This window comes from Hemitrygon akajei, chromosome 6 (assembly GCF_048418815.1).
Source record: "Hemitrygon akajei chromosome 6, sHemAka1.3, whole genome shotgun sequence".
NCBI classification, from domain to species: domain Eukaryota; kingdom Metazoa; phylum Chordata; class Chondrichthyes; order Myliobatiformes; family Dasyatidae; genus Hemitrygon; species Hemitrygon akajei.
In genome coordinates, this window is record NC_133129.1 from 123,908,480 (window position 1) to 123,924,530 (window position 16,051).

A 16,051-nucleotide genomic window follows, 5' to 3' on the forward strand; every position below is an offset into this window, starting at 1 on the left:
TCCTACTGCCAAAGAGTGCAACTGGCATATCTCATGCTTTTCTTCTGGCAAAAGCAAGCAGCTTATAACTGAATAATTTAATAATGGTGAATCATTATTATATAACAGTTTAAACATGGAGTTATGAGGGCAAATTTTAGTTTGATGGAGTAAATGCAAGTTGTTGCCCTGGCCATGATGGTTGGATATGGAAGACCAACGTGTATATTGTGCTGAGTCAAAAGTGAGCTATGGTTTGGCTTTCCATTCTGTGCTGACAAGTTTCTGCTCTCGTGGAATTAGTTTTATGTCATTAAGTGGTATATAATGGACTTAAAAGCTACTAGAACACAGAATAATTGATAAACTTGAAGGGATGTGTCCACTTACCGATAAGTGGCTCTGTACTGGTAAGATATTTTAATTGTATTTATTTATATTTTTGAAAAATACATCTGAAATTGAATGAGGGACGGAAAATGTAGCTTGAAAGATACTGGGTGATTTTCTTCAGAAGTGAAGAACCACAGAGTGATGATCAGGTGATGGCTGATCGGTAAATGAAAGCATGTAAATTACAGAATGAGTATTATTATCACTGCATCAATCTGTGAGATGGAAGTCGTGCAGGATCTCGAGCAGGACTTATTGCAAAAGAGATGTTTCTTTGTAGCAAATAGACTTTGCTTGAAACAAACTACAGCAAATAGAACACACACCTGTAACTACAGCAAAGGCTCCCGCTAAAAGATCGGTTATTTCACCAATAAAGTGCAGTGATTGGGGAAATATATTTTAGAATACATAGGAGTAATGCGTATACGGTGGATTCCAGTTAATTGGGACAGCCACTTATTTGGGACAACTCTTACGGAATAAAAAAATCGAGAAAATACCCGGGATTCCTTTCATTTATTTGGGAAGCTATGCTGTTTAATTGGGACAGGAGATTGCTGCTAAACAGTTTATAACTAGCATCAATTGCGTGCACTTGCATGGCCATTAGACACTACACCGGGCTTCAAGCGAGCAGTTTTTAAATAGCATTAGTTATGTTTGTTTGTGGTCAAAAAGCAGTGATTTTTGTCAATGATAGTTGGTGGAAAAATAAGCAGTAAGACGATTCCAAATTGTTTTGCTCACTGTAATTCCAAGAATTCAGGCTTGGAGATACCAGGAGCAGCTGGGAGTGAAAAAGAAACTATTTTACGACTACTACAAGTTAGGAATGACAAGGAATTTGAAAGTATCAACATTTATCTTGAATGTGACAAAGAAAATGAAGATTTGGAGGATGCAGTCGTCGACAGCATCCTATGACGGTAATTCATTATCTGGGCTGATTTTGTTCATTTACAGACAATGGAACGCAACGTGGGCGAGCTCCTCGATCGTTAAGTATTAGAAAGTGATACAGTTTTATAGTACTTTAGCATTGGTATTGTTCAAGTTTGTTCTGTATTTTATTTAAATACATAATTTGTTACTTAGTTTGTCCTTTTTGTGCCTTTTTAACTATCTCCATGAAACTTCGGCTCATTGCGACAGCCGCTTAAATGGGCCATAATGCACTGGTCCCGATGTGACCCAATTAACCGGAATCCTCTGTATTTTGAGTTTGTAAACTTAACCGTTGTCATTTAGTGCAATATCAGTGCCACAGCACAGTAACCCAAATGTCTTATCCTTTGAGCATCCGATCAGACTAAGCATTCAAAGAATACTCTGCTCAGCTGTTTAAAGTGACTTGAAAAATGCCAAGGAATTGAGCTGAAAGTTAATGCTTTGATTGTTATGCCGGTGGGGCCAAACCAGCATTTGAAATTAAGACCAAAGTCCATTCTACCATCTCTTTCAGCTGCACATTCGTTTGCCCATTTAGAGTTGAGCCAATGAGCTGAACTGAGCCACTTCCAAAATGATCTATTAGCATATGATTTTTAAAAAAAAATCTTACTTATGATGAGCTAAAGCAGACTGCTCCACATTTCCTTAACTGCTGAATTTATACATTTGAAATAAAACCATGGAAGACCTGAAGTAGTCTCGTCATGTCTCAATGAAATCTTTTGACAGGAAGAGGAAATGTATTCAGAAAGTAAATGATGAAATCCATTTATTTACAATTTACATGCGCATCTTAACAAGCATATCGTTAGTACCACAGTGCAGACCTTTGGCACTTCCAGCATCTAGTTCAACTCTTCTACAGCTTTGTTTTGACCACAGTATTCTGTGAGTTTCTCATGATAACTGTTTTGAACCCCGATTTCATCTATGCTCTTTCACCTACACAAAACTAAGTGTAATACTTTAATTTTGCCATTGATATTTTAAATTTCAATGACCTCCTTTTTCTCATGACTGTTCAGAGTGAAGAGAACAGTGGCAGAACATAGAGTATCTGAGAATTCAATTTAATCTACTTCAGTGCAAACAAGCTAAATGGGAAAATGAACATGACTGAGTTCAGAGAAAGTGTTCCTTTGCAGGACAAAGTTATCTGAGGGGTTGTTGAGCTAGAGCACAGTCAGGTTACAAGATCATACAAGAACAAAACAAAACCTTTAAGTCATACACACAGAACATTTCAGAAACTCAGCAAGTCGGGCAGTATCTATGGAAGGGAATAGATAATCGATGTTTCAGGTGGAGATCCTCCTTCAGGACTTTAAGGCCTTTTTGGAAACTGAATGGATGCTGCTTTTCTTTTGTGGAGAATGGGGACCAGGGGTTGTGTGCATCAAATTATTGAATCTGAATCTGGTTTGGAATAGCCCTTTTTAAAATTAGATATATTTCTTGTTGAAATTTGAGTTTTATCATTGAGTCTTTAAAACCAAATTATGTTGAAGATTGGCTATGTGTTTGTGGTCATGAGCTCTGTGACTTGTTTATTATTTTGTTTCTCTAAATATTATTCTTAACTCTTGGATTTGTGTAAATTGTTTATGAGGTCCTTATATCCAGCAAACTTTCATTGTGCTGGAGGTGAAGTTGTTCAAGAGTGTTAGCATTTTTGTTCCACTTCACAGAGACAAATAAAGTGAAGAAACTTGTGTTTATTTTGCACTTTCCAAGAGCTTGAGGCATTCCAAGGCACCTTACAGGTACTGCAGTCCTTTTGAAAAGTTTTAAAGTCATGGAATAAATTCCAGGTCAGATGACAACAGAGAAGTTTCGACTTTCCATCATGGACTCAGATTCCCATGTACAGTGAGTCATATTTAATATATTTAAAATGAACCCCAGAGAGTAGCACAGCTAGTAGACCTGCCACCTCACAACTCCAGCAAACGTTTGTCCTCACCAGCACCACTGCTGTTTGCATGCTCTCCCTGTGACTGAGGTGCTCCAGTTTACTCCCATATCCCAGAATATCTGCAGGATTGGAGCTTAATGGCTGCCCCCATTCTCGCACTCTTATATCTCTCTGTCTAGTGTTTAGCTGAGTGGTGAATGAGAGGGGCAACTGATGGGAATATCGGGAGAGTTAAGACTTTAAGACACACAAGCAGAATTAGACCATTCAGCTCATCAGGTCCGCTCCACAATTAACTTAGGATATGATTAGTGTAGAAATGGATGCTTGATGGTCAACTGGGACTTGGTTGGCTGAAAGGCCTATTTTCAGCATTTGATTGGAAGTCTGAGTAGTCTGTTAAACATCGTTTAATTATTCATGGAATGAGAATGTGCAATTTCCCCCCCCCCCCCACTTTGTTTGCCCTCATTCCCAGAACTTTAGCATTCGATCGTAGGTAGGAGACCAGCCAATGAGGTCACATTACTTTCCTTGTTAATTCTCACTGGACATCAATGGAACCAAATATATGGTAAGGCATACACAGACAAATAAGATGAGACACTCTTGATCAGAGTGAATTTCTGCCTCATTATCTCCCTTATTCCCACTCCTATCCTTCCGTTTGTTTCTTTATAAAGTTTCCAATTTTGAGAAAAGGCCACTTTCAAAGGGCTGACCTCTTTGTATAATAGCAGCAGTCCTACAGAGCATTTCCATTGCTTTCTGCTTTAATGACTGAAATCATAGCTGTGGCATTGGTTCATAGCTTCATTCATTTAGAGGATCTACATAATATTAAAGCTCCACCATATGTTTTATCCCTAAAGATCAAATGTGTTAGAAAATAACTGGCAAAGCCACCTTATTTCTGTTTAAAATGCACCAAGCTCTGCCTTCCCGTAGGAGCTGCTAATGATTTTGTTATTTTATCAGTGTATGTCCTTTAATGAGTCCCCCCCCCCCCAACCCAACCCAACCCAACAAGCACATTCCTCATTGCACCAGCACTATCAACAGCCAGCTACCACACCTTCCTGTGCCAGCATCATTTTCTAGCAATCCAAAATTCAGTGGTCGGTGTACAATTCCTAATGCCTTTAAAGCAAAGAACAGTGAACGTCAAAGAGGAGAATGCAGTAATCTGGCAGACAACCGCCACTGGAGTAGAGCCCTGTGTTAGGCTGTCTCAGGGATTTTGGCAAAGGGTTTATCATAAACGAACACATTGATAGTCACGAGGCTTGTGCATTAAATAATAAGGGGAGGCTGAATAAGCAGTGGACAGAGTGATTTGAAGGAATTCATAGGTTAGGATTCTATATGTGATACCTTATATATTCCTGAAAGAAAGAAAGGAAAACATAAAGTAAGGCTGTACTTTATTATCCTGTTACACCTGGCCCAAATCAGTCAGGGTATGGGCAGCCACCAGCAAGCAACCAGTGGTGTATGTGATGCACCTGATATCAGTTGTAATGCTCTAGCCAATAACTTCTGTCGTCCTGCGCTACTCTGATTTTCTGTGTTACGTCTCTGTCACCAGACCTTTTGAAGAGGTTGTATAAAAGCTGCCAGCATGACAAAACAAGATTGAAGATTGTTTCATGTAATTTCCAGTACACAAACGTAAAGGAGATCAAAATAATTGTTCTCTGCATTTGATGCAGCACAAAAAAACCAAAATTAGTTTAAAAAAATGCAATAATTCTTTTAAAATCCACGCTAAATATAATGCCTAAGATAGATACATAAAGTGACACTAGGTGCAGGAGTGCCTGTACTTAAGGTGACTCTGACAGGAAATGATGATGGGGTGGGTTAGTGGGTGGAGGCACTGATCAGCCTTACTGCTTGGGGAAAGTAATGGTTTTTGAGTCTGGTGGTCCTAGTGTGGATTCTATGATGCCTGTTCCTGTGATGATGAGCAGACCATGAGGAAGGTGGGTGGCAGCATTGAATTACATTTGTATGTTGTGCTTTAATGCTGCAGAACTTCACATAGTACTTAATCAAAGTTCAGAGTAAATTTTATTATCAAGGTACATATATGTCACTATACACAACCTTGAGATTCATTTTCTTGTGGGCACTCATCAAATCTATAGAATAGTAACTTTAACAGGATCAATAAAGGATCAAGTAGAGTATAAAAGACAACAAACAGTGAAAATGCAAATATAAATAACAATGAATTACATGAGATATTGAGATGAAGATCCTTTAAAAGTGGAATCATTGATTGTGGGAACATTTCAATGATGGGGCAAGTGTGTGTAGTAATCACCTTTTGCTCAAGAGCCTGATGGTTGAAGAGTAGTGACTGTTCCTCAACCTGGTGGTGCGAGTCCTGAGGCTCCTGTGCCATCTACACCCAAGGCAAGGTAAGGAAGGCAAATGCCATGTTAGCATTCATTTCAAGAGGTCCAGAATACAAGAGCAAGGATGTGTTGCTGAGGCTTTATAAGGCACTGGTGAGGTCTCACCTAGAGTATTGTGCGCAAATTTGGGCTCCTCATCTTAGAAAAGATGTGCTGACATTGGAGAGGGTCCAGAGGAGGTTCACAAGGATGATTCTAGGAATGAAAGGGTTATTGTACGAGGAACATTTGATTGATCTGGGTCTGCACTCACTGGAATTCAGAAGGATGACGGGGTATCCTATTGGAATGTTTGAATCGCTTAAATAGTAGATGTGGAAAGGATGTTTCCTGTGGTGGGAGAGTCTAGGACAAGAGGGCACAGCCTCAGGATAGAGGGGGGCCCTTTCAAATCAGAGTTGTGGAGAAATTTCTTTAGCCAAAGGCTGGTGAATTTGTGGAATTTGTTGCCACCTGCTCCTGTGGAGGCCAGGTCATTGGGTATACTTAAGGCAGAGATTGTTAGGTTCTTGACTGGTCATGACATCAAAGGGGTGAAGGCTGGGAACTGGGATTGAGGAGGAGGAAAAAAAAAGAATCAACCATGATTGAATGGTGGAGCAGACTCGATGGGCCAGATGACCTAATTTTGCTCTCATGTCTTAAGGTCTTATGGTCTTCTACCTGATAGCAGCAGCAAGAAGAGAGCATGGCCTGGGTGGTGGGGATCTCTGAGATAGATCCTGCTTTACTACGATGTGTTACCAGGCATATCAAATCAAAGAGGAGATTACATACAGACCCTCATCTCCCTTATCATTCCATAAGATCTTAGCACTTTCCCCTAGACCCCATAACCCTTTGGCATGAATATACTAAATCTTTTGTCATTTACAGTTCTCTGAAATAGCAAATCTTGAGAATGCTCAACCCTCGGAGAAGATATTCCACTTCATTGTACTCATCAATTAATTATTCAGAGACCAAGCTGCCTTGTTCTATGTTCCCGTTAGTAAGAGAAACATCCCACAGTATCTAACCTCTCTGTAATGTTCCCTCTGTCTGTAATGTTTTACCAATATCACCTCTTGTCTTCCAAACACTAGGTGCCACAGGGCTACTTGAGATTCCATGTGGTGAGCTTTTGTGGCACTGCTCTAAAGATAAATTTAACCTTATTTATTGTTATTGTTAGAGCTTTATTGTCATTGCTGAGGACAGTGAGATTGCAGTGCAACTCCATTCAGTGCAACAACGACAATTCAATTACTAAAACCGCAAAGACTAGATTTAAAATACTGTCTGATTTATCTGGAGTGACATCTATGCTGCAACTGATTAGAAACAAAAAACTCTAAAATGGGGCATCATTCAGTTGCATGACAGCCCTGAGGGAAAAAGCTGCTTTTCAGTCTGGATGTCTTTGCAGACATGTTTCTGTATCTCCCACTGGATGGTTGGAGATTGAACAGGTGATAACTGGCAAAACACACAAAATGCTGGTGGAACACAGCAGGCCAGGCAGCATCTATAGGGAGAAGCGCTGTTGATGTTTTGGGCCGAGACCCTTCGTCAGGTGATAACTGGGGTGTGATGCGTCCAACACGATTTTGCAAGCCCACCATAGACATTGCGAGTTATAGGTGGTTTCCTTATCTGGTAGTTGTGTCCCAATGATGCTCTGATCACTCATTGAAGTGCTTTTTGGTCAATCAGAAATGGAGATCAAAACTGTCAAGGCACGTCCTCCTCTACTGTTGCGATGAGGCCACACTCAGGTTGGAGGAACAACACCTTGTATTCCATCTGGGTAGCCTCCAACCTGAAGGCATATTCATTAATTTCTCTAACTTCTGGAAATGCCCCTCCCCCTTCACCATTCCCCATCCCCTTTTCCCTCTCTCACCTCCCACTGATGCTCCTGCCCCCTTTTCTTTCTTCCATAGCTTTCTATCCTCTCCTATCAGACTCTCCCTTCTCCAGCCCTGTATCTCTTTCACCAATCAACTTCCCAGCTCTTTACTTCAATCCTCCCCCTCCCGGTTTCACCTATCAGCTTGTGATCCTCTTCCCCTCCCCCTACCTTTTAAATCTACTCCTCATCTTTTCTCTTCCGTCCTGCAGAAAGGTCTCAGCCCAAAATGTCAACTGTACTTTTTTCCATAGATGCTGCCTTGCCTGCTGAGTTCCTCCAGCATTTTGTGTGTGTTGCTTTGATTTCCAGTATCTGCAGATTTTCTGCTGTCTGTCTGTTCAAGTCTCAGCTTCCCTGGAAGAGAACCTAATGATCCAAAAACCTGAAGACCTTGCGCCTGCATCACTTCCTTAGCCACATGTTAAAATATATTATCTTCCTATTTCTGACTTCACGAGCACATGGCATGGATAGCAATCCAGAGATGATAACCCTGGAGGTCCTGTTCTTTAACTTAGCACCTAACTCCCTGAACTCATTTTGCATGATTTCATCACACTTTCTGCCTATGTCATTGGTACCGACCTGGACCACAACTTCTGCCTACTCACTTTCCTTAAGAATGTTATGGACTTGATCCAAGATGTCCTTGACCCTGGCAACTGGGAGGCAACATACCATTTGGGAATCTTGTTCTCTTCCACAGAACGTTCTGTCTGTTCCCCCAACAAATGAATCCCTGCTGGCCTGTTTCATAAGAACATAAGAATGTACAAAATAGGAGCAGGAGTAGGCCATCCAGCCCATTGAACCTGCCCCGCCATTCAATAAGATCATAGCTGATCTGTCTGTAAAATCAGCTCCTTCTACCTGCCTTTTCCCCATAACCCTTAATTCCATTACTATGTAAAAACCTATCTAACTGTATCTTAAATATATTTAGTGAAGAAGCCTCAACTGCTGCAGGGAATTCCACAGATTCACCACTCTCTGGGAAAAACAATTATTCCTCATCTCCATCCTAAATCTTTTGTGTGTTATGTTATTAAAAGGCCTTCTAGAACTTTAACTGTACCACATCTTCTGACTCTCCTTTTATCTATCCTCATTATTTTCACCAATCAACATCTGGTGTTTTCTGGATAGGTGGCCAATTATTTTGAAAGAAGTGAAGAAGAAGATGATGTTTCAAGAAGGCATCCAAAGCACAGGGACATAATTTCAATCACAGGATAACTACTTCGTGGATTATAATGTTGGCTGCATCCGATGTGCTTCCATTAGAAGTGTTTGATCAGGAAAAGTGCAAAGTCCCTGGAGTGAGAAGTTCTTGTGTGCGCTCTTTGATAGCATAGATGCATGGAGATGGATGAATATTAATAGATTAAACTGTGATGCCTTAATGGAGAGAATTTGCATTTATACAGCACTTTTCTTGCTGCTTGTTATCTCATAGCTTTATAAAATCAATAAATAACTGTTAGCTAAGCAAATCATAAACACAAGAAAATCTGCAGATGCTGGAATTCCAAATCAACACACTCTGACCTTTTATCTCTTCTCACCTGCCTATTACTTCCCCTGTGTCCCTTTCTCCCATGGTCCACTCTCCTCTCCTATCAGATTCCTTCTTCTCCAGCTCTTGACCTTTCCCACCCACCTGACTTCACCTTTCACCTTCCAGCATGTTCTCATTCCCCCCCCCCCCCCCCACTTTCTTATTGTGGCATCTTACCCCTTCTCGGTTCTGAAGAAGGGCCTCATCCCCAAAGATCAACAATCCATTTTTTTCCATAGATGCTGCCTGAACAGTATTTTGTGTGCGCTGCTTCATAAACTTTGTTTTAATGTTTGGAAATACAGCGTTCAGTTTGGACAGATCTGACGAAAAGCTGTATGCAGGTGAAGAATAGTACTCACTGATTTTACTGTTATGCAACAGTATTTGAATTGCTTATTAATGAGGCTCTTGGTGGAGAAATAAAAATTGGTAAAAGCACCGACAGTGAATAGATTTATTGGTGCATACTGACTGGGTAAATTCAGACTGATGATTGGGGCTGAATAAATAGAGGATGTTGACGGCCTCCATATGTGAATATAGCTAACTGGTGCTGCGGGTGAATGCACACTAGTGACTGAGCATCCCCACAACAGATCCTGTCTTAGTTAGTGGGTCACATTTTGATTGGGTCCATGGTTACCTGTCAATAACTGGTGGGCTTTGTAAATGCTAGTATACATTGTTGGTAGAAACGCATCGCCAGCTCTATTAGCAATTGGGTAGCACGAGTCAGGGATTAGCCATACAAGTAAAGTGGTGGTAGAAAGTTAGTGAACACTGTAGAATTGTATCTATTTCTACGTAAGTATGACCAAAAATGTGATCAGGTTTTCAAGCAAGTCCTAAAACTAGATAAAGAGAACCTATTTAAATATACAACACAAAAAAACATTATACTTGATCATTTATTGAGAAAAATGATCCAATATTACATGAATTTGTTGGAAAAGGTATGCTTTTTAGTAACATATGTGACCGTTTCCGCTAACTGTTGAGCAGTCCTTGGAGGAATTTTAGGCCATTCCTCCTTTCAAAACTGCTTCAACTCCAGGATGTTGGTGGGCTTCCATGTATGAACTGCTTGCTTCAGGATCCTTCCACAACATTTCTATAGGATTAAGGTCAGGACTTTGACTTGGCCATTCTAAATATTAATTTTCTTCTTTTGGAAGCCATTCTGTTGTTGATTTACTCTTGACTTTTGGATCATTGTTTTGTTGCATTATCCAACATCCATTAAACTTCAGGTGATGAACTGCTACAGTGACATTTCTCCTATAAAATGTCTTGGTACAGTTTTGAATTCATTGTTCCCTCAACGATTGCAAGCTGTCCTGGCCTTGAGGTAGCAAAGCAGCCCCAAACCATGATGCCCCTTCCACCATGTTTCACAGTTGGTATGAGGTTTTGGTGTTGGTCTGCAGTGCCCTTTATCCCCCAAACATAGCAACGTGTATTTCTGCCAAAAAGTTCAATTTTTGTCTCATCTGTCCACAGAACATTGTTCCAGAAGCATTGGGGAACATCCAGGTGGTCTTTTGCAAACTTGAGATGTGCAGCATTGTTTTGTTTTGGAGAACAGTGGTTTCCTCCATGGTGCCCTTCCGTGAACACCGTTCTTGTTCTTGTTCAGTGTTTTACTGATAGTGGACACATGAATGGGGACTCCAGTAAGTTCTAGAGATTTTTGCAGGTCTTTTGCTGTTACCCTTGGGTTCTTTTTCACCTCCTTCAGCATTGCACATTGTGCTTCTGGTGTGATCTTTGCAAGATGCCCACTCCTAGGGAGAATAGCAATAGTACTGAGTTTCCATTTGTAGACAACTTTGCTTACTATGGACTGAGGAACACTCAGTCTTTAGAAATGCTCTTGTAGTCTTTTCCAGTTTCATGCATCTCTAAAATTCTTCTAAGGTCCTCTGAAAGTTGTTTTGATTGAAGCCTAGTGCACATAAATAGATCTTTCTTGAGAAGAGCAGGTTCTGTCAGAACCTGAATTTGTGTGTCTTTTTATAGGGCAGGGCACATCTACAACCCACACCTCATCTCATTGATTGGAACACCTAACTCCAAATAGTTTTTGTAGAAAGCATTCCCCAGAGGTTTACATTTTTTCCAACAAATATATGTAGGATTGGATCTTTTTTTTTCAATAAATAAATGAACAGGTGTAACGTTCTTTGTGTTATTTATTTAATTGGGTTCTCTTTATCTCAGTTTAGGACTTGCATGAAGATCTGATCACATTTTAGGTAATACTTATGCAGAAATGGAGAAAATTCTACAAGATTCACAAACTTTCTAGCATCACTTTAAGTTGCGATGATCAGTACTATTAGTAGAAAAGGTCTTTGATTTTTCCTTTACCAAAATGTAAGTTGCTTGTTATGCTCAATGGTTATGTACAGAAGACGTTCTTAGAATAAGATGAAGTTAGTTACAATTTATTAAGTGCATTTGCGTAGATAGACTATTTCCCAGCTTTGTAGGCGTCTACTTAGTTTTGATTAACAACATGTGCACTTAATCCCTGAACTGCTTTTAGATAGCATTCTTGGAACTGGTTTGAACAAAACTATATAATAGACCGTATAATATTTTCTCCTGTTTGTTTCCTCAACTAAACATCCTTACATATGTTGTATGTGGGATTGTTTATACTCAGGAATTTTTTATTGTCAGTGAATTATGGAACCTACTTTTTTGCTACAACGCCAGGAACTCTAACCAGCAGTAAACCTATCCTCTTTGAGTTCAAATTAATCTCTCATTATTAAAGTCACCAGCCGAATGGTGACATTTGCTCTTTTTGTGCTGTTGGAGATACTGTGAATGATCCCAAACTATATTAAGTTTTTCTGTCAGATTCATTGTTATTAATATAACAATGATCACATTAATATATGGAACATAAATGCCAGCACAGATTAGTTTTGTCAAAAGGCGTGCTTCTGTGCTTCAGATTCCATGTAATTCTATGTTTTGACATTCTTTACTGAAAAGGCTTTGTTCCGTTTCAACACATAGTGATGATCATATTTGTTCACTTTGTCTTTGTCTCCAGTGGCTAACCCCTATCCCGTTAAGAGCCCATTAATGAAGGAATGAATTGAAATATGCGATCCTGACTCTCTTAACAATTAATCCTGTCCTGACATTGCTTGATCCAATGATGCATTGCTGGTTAAATGGGTTCTTATGATGGAATTTGCTCTGCCCTGATCTCACAGATAGTCAGGCACTGTGAAAGCTTGCTCCCACGGTAAAGGTATCGAGTACCCTTAAGTTTACAATTTATTTGAATAAAATAATGAAGTTCAGCTTCCTGACAGTTTGACCTCTTTAATCTGGTAGTTTGAACTCGAGGTAGAAAGAAAATCAGAAGAAGCTATAGCCCAATAAGTCAAGTTCATTGTATACATAAATTCATCATATGTTCAAGGTGCATTTTCAAATTAGCTGAAACTTTCTTAAGTTCGGAATTCCCAATGCAGTTGAGTAGTGTGAAACATTCAATGAATGAACAGAGTAGTAGTCACTTATGCTACATGTCTGATAAAATGTGAAATTTAAATGAGCCAGGACAAATTTTGCAATTACTCTGTGGAGTCTCCTGGTTTATGGCTTGGAAAATTGATCTTGTTTGATGCCATTTATTCAGTAATCCAGTACTGGAAGATTTGATATAAATTTCTCCTTCATTTAGCTGGTATTTCCTTGTACAAGTTATGTGTCACTTGGCTTTAAGTACTGATGAGACCCAATGCCAGGAGATCAAAAAAAGCCAGAACTCAAAATAAGCCTTTAATCAGTAAAACCCACAACTACAAAAATCTTGAAACTCAACAGTACATCCCACAGCATGACTATTTAAATAGTTTACCCAAGAGCATTCAAGATACTGATAGGAACAACAATGAACCAGGGAAATTCAGACTGGGATTGGTTGCCAGCTGACCAACAGGCGTTGGTTTGATTCACCGTAATATAATGTAACCTGTACTATAGGAAGGAGCACTTGCATTTAAAATGCAAACATGAGGATATCTGCAGATGCTGGAAATTCAAGCAACACACACAAAATGCTGGTGGAACACAGCAGGCCAGGCAGCATCTATAGGAAGAAGTACATGGGAATAGGAAGTGGAATTAAAATGTGTGGCCACTGGGAGATCCTGCTTTCTCTGGTGGACAGAGCATAGACTGTTTCGCTGAAAGACCCGACACAGACTGGGAGACCGTTTCGCTGAACACCTACACTCTGTTCACCAGAGAAAGCAAGATCTCCCAGTGGCCACACGTTTTAATTCCACGTCCTATTCCCATTCTGATATGTCAATCCATGGCCTCCTCTACTGTCAAGATGAAGCCACTCTCAAGTTGGAGGAACAACACCTGATATTCTGTCTGGGTAGCCTCCAACCTGATGGCATGAACAATGATTTCTCTAACTTCCGTTAATGCACCTCCTCCCCTTCTTACCCCATCCCTTATTTATTTATTTATTTATTATTCTCTTTCCCCCCCCCCCTTTTTTCTCTCTTTTTTTCTCTCTCTGACCCTCTCACAATCTCTCCTTGCCTGCTCTCCATCTCCCTCTGGTGCTCCCCTCCCCCTTTCTCCCTAGGCCTCCTGTCCCTTGATCCTCTCCCTTCTCCAGCTCTGTATTTCTTTTGCCAATCAACTTTCCAGCTCTTAGCTTCATCCCTCCCCCTCCTGTCTTCTCCTATCATTTCAGATCTCCCCTTCCCCCTCCCACTTTCAAATCTCTTACTAGCTTTCCTTTCAGTTAGTCCTGACGAAAGGTCTCGGCCCGAAACATCAACTGTGCTTCTTGCTATGGATGCTGCCTGGCCTGCTGTATTCCACCAGCATTTTGTGTGTGTTGCTTGCATTTAAAAAGTAGTTTTCATGACATCAATATAGTTAAAATGACCTTAGAAGCACTTAAGGTGAATAAAGTTGATCTGTAGTTGTATTTTCAGGTCTAGTCATTTTTCTAATGTAGGAATTGTGGTAACCAGTTTGTTTGCCACAGGATAATCTGCTTTAAGGGCTTTGATTGTGGGAAGAATATTGACCCCTGAGAACACACATCATTTGAATGGCAGTATCTTCCCAAGGTGCAGTACTCCCTCATGACTGCAAGGGCTCTTTTAGTCTCACGTACACAGGAGCTTTTAATGTGGTCACTCTGCAGTCCTGAGGACTCGCTATTCAACTATTCCAGCAACCGACTTTCCTGTTTGTCCTAGAACTGGACAATTCTGGTGTGAGGTCACCCATAGTGGCATTTACTCAGTCTTTCTCACTCCACACCTGCCTATATTTCCAGCTTTCCTTTTTATTTTGGATTCCAGCAAATGCCAAAATTCTACGTCTTCTGGCAGAAGATCGCTCTGAAAAATGACTACAACTGAAAATATAATTCTTTATCTTCCCTTTTCAGCTGTCTCATTTTCCTTCTCTCCATCTCAAACAGCAATTATTAACAAGTTTTCATCATTAAATCCCAAACAGCACCTGCAGGTCCTTGGTCCCCACTAATCACAGGCATTCTCTTTGTTCTTTCTCTCCCTTCCCTGTACCAGAATTCGAAATAGACTTTTCTAGTTCTGATGTTTATCTGTTAGGCCTTGGCATTAATGTGCTTGTAGAGAGCTGTCTCTCTTCCCCTTGAAATATGATGAATTAACCAGCAACTGGAGTAAGTAATGAGGTGTTGAAACATCTTGAGCTAAAGTCATCCTCATTAACTGCATCACATTATCAATTTCACAGCATGGCGTCCACTCAGTTTTGATCCCACCAGCTAGTGATTGTATCTCATTTACCCATACATGTAAGATTCTTGTCAATAGGCCACTTGGCTTTAGCAAGTAGCCACACAACTTATTCGGTTTATAACGGAGGCCGCCCTGTTTCCTAACTCTGACTATCTCAATTCCAAGTTCTCTCTCTTCAGTGCCCTTACCAAGCAAAAAATATCAAAGCTAATTTTGAAAATTTCATGTGGCCACTGTTAGGGCGTATTCTGGAGTTATGCAATATAGCAAATATTAATTTCAACAGCAACCAGTCTTTGGATCTGATTGTGGATTGAATTTAAAATACAGCTCAGAACAATATTCTACAGATTGGGTTCATTGCAAACCAGGAAACACTCCATTAACCTGAGATGTCTGCATATGCATGAATGCAGCTCAGAGACAGTGCTGATTAATATTTGTTCAAAGGTATCGTGTTGGTGTGAAGATCTATTGGTGTCTGAAAATTATACGTAACTCAAAGGAAGGCATGAATACATTATAACTATGGAGTTGTTCTGCTGTTACCTTTTCAACTTCAGCATTTAAAAATGTGATCTCACGTTGGGTTAGGGAGCCTCTCCCAAGAGTGTCTTCAATGATGCCTGCTTGTTGTGCTGAATCAATACTTATATATCTCCAGCTTCAGTGTTTCCCCGGTGACTTTGATAACAGTTGCCACAGCCATGTTGAACAGCACGTCACAGAGAAGGAGTTGCAGATTTCCATGTGGCCTTGTGTCCATGTGTTTCCTGAGACCATCACTGACCTCGTGTCCTGATCTTGGTGTTAGAGGAAATAGCTTCCATCTATCCTGTCAAATACTTTTCGCAGTCTTTTGAGCGGTGGAGCTGCCCTGAAGTTGCACCCTTCCCACCTATGAGTCTGAACTTAATGCAGCTACCAGAAATGCATTTACAAGGATGTTGCCAGGACTTGAGGAACTGAGTTATAGGGAGAGGTTGGACAGGCTAGGATTTTATTCCATGGAGCATAGGAAAGTGAGAAATGATCTTTTAGGGTATACAAAATCATAAAGGGCATAGTTAAGGTGAATGCACTCGGTCTTTTTTTTCTCCCCAGGGTTGGGGAATCAAGATTCAGAGTGTATAGGGTTAACCT

At 40.3% G+C, this 16,051-nt stretch overlaps 1 protein-coding gene across 3 annotated transcripts in view; it reads left to right on the top strand.

Moving 5' to 3' along the window:
* dgkza (diacylglycerol kinase, zeta a) overlaps window positions 1-16,051 on the top strand; it is a 463,144-nt gene that overhangs the window by 332,978 nt on the left and 114,115 nt on the right. The window lies entirely within an intron of this gene.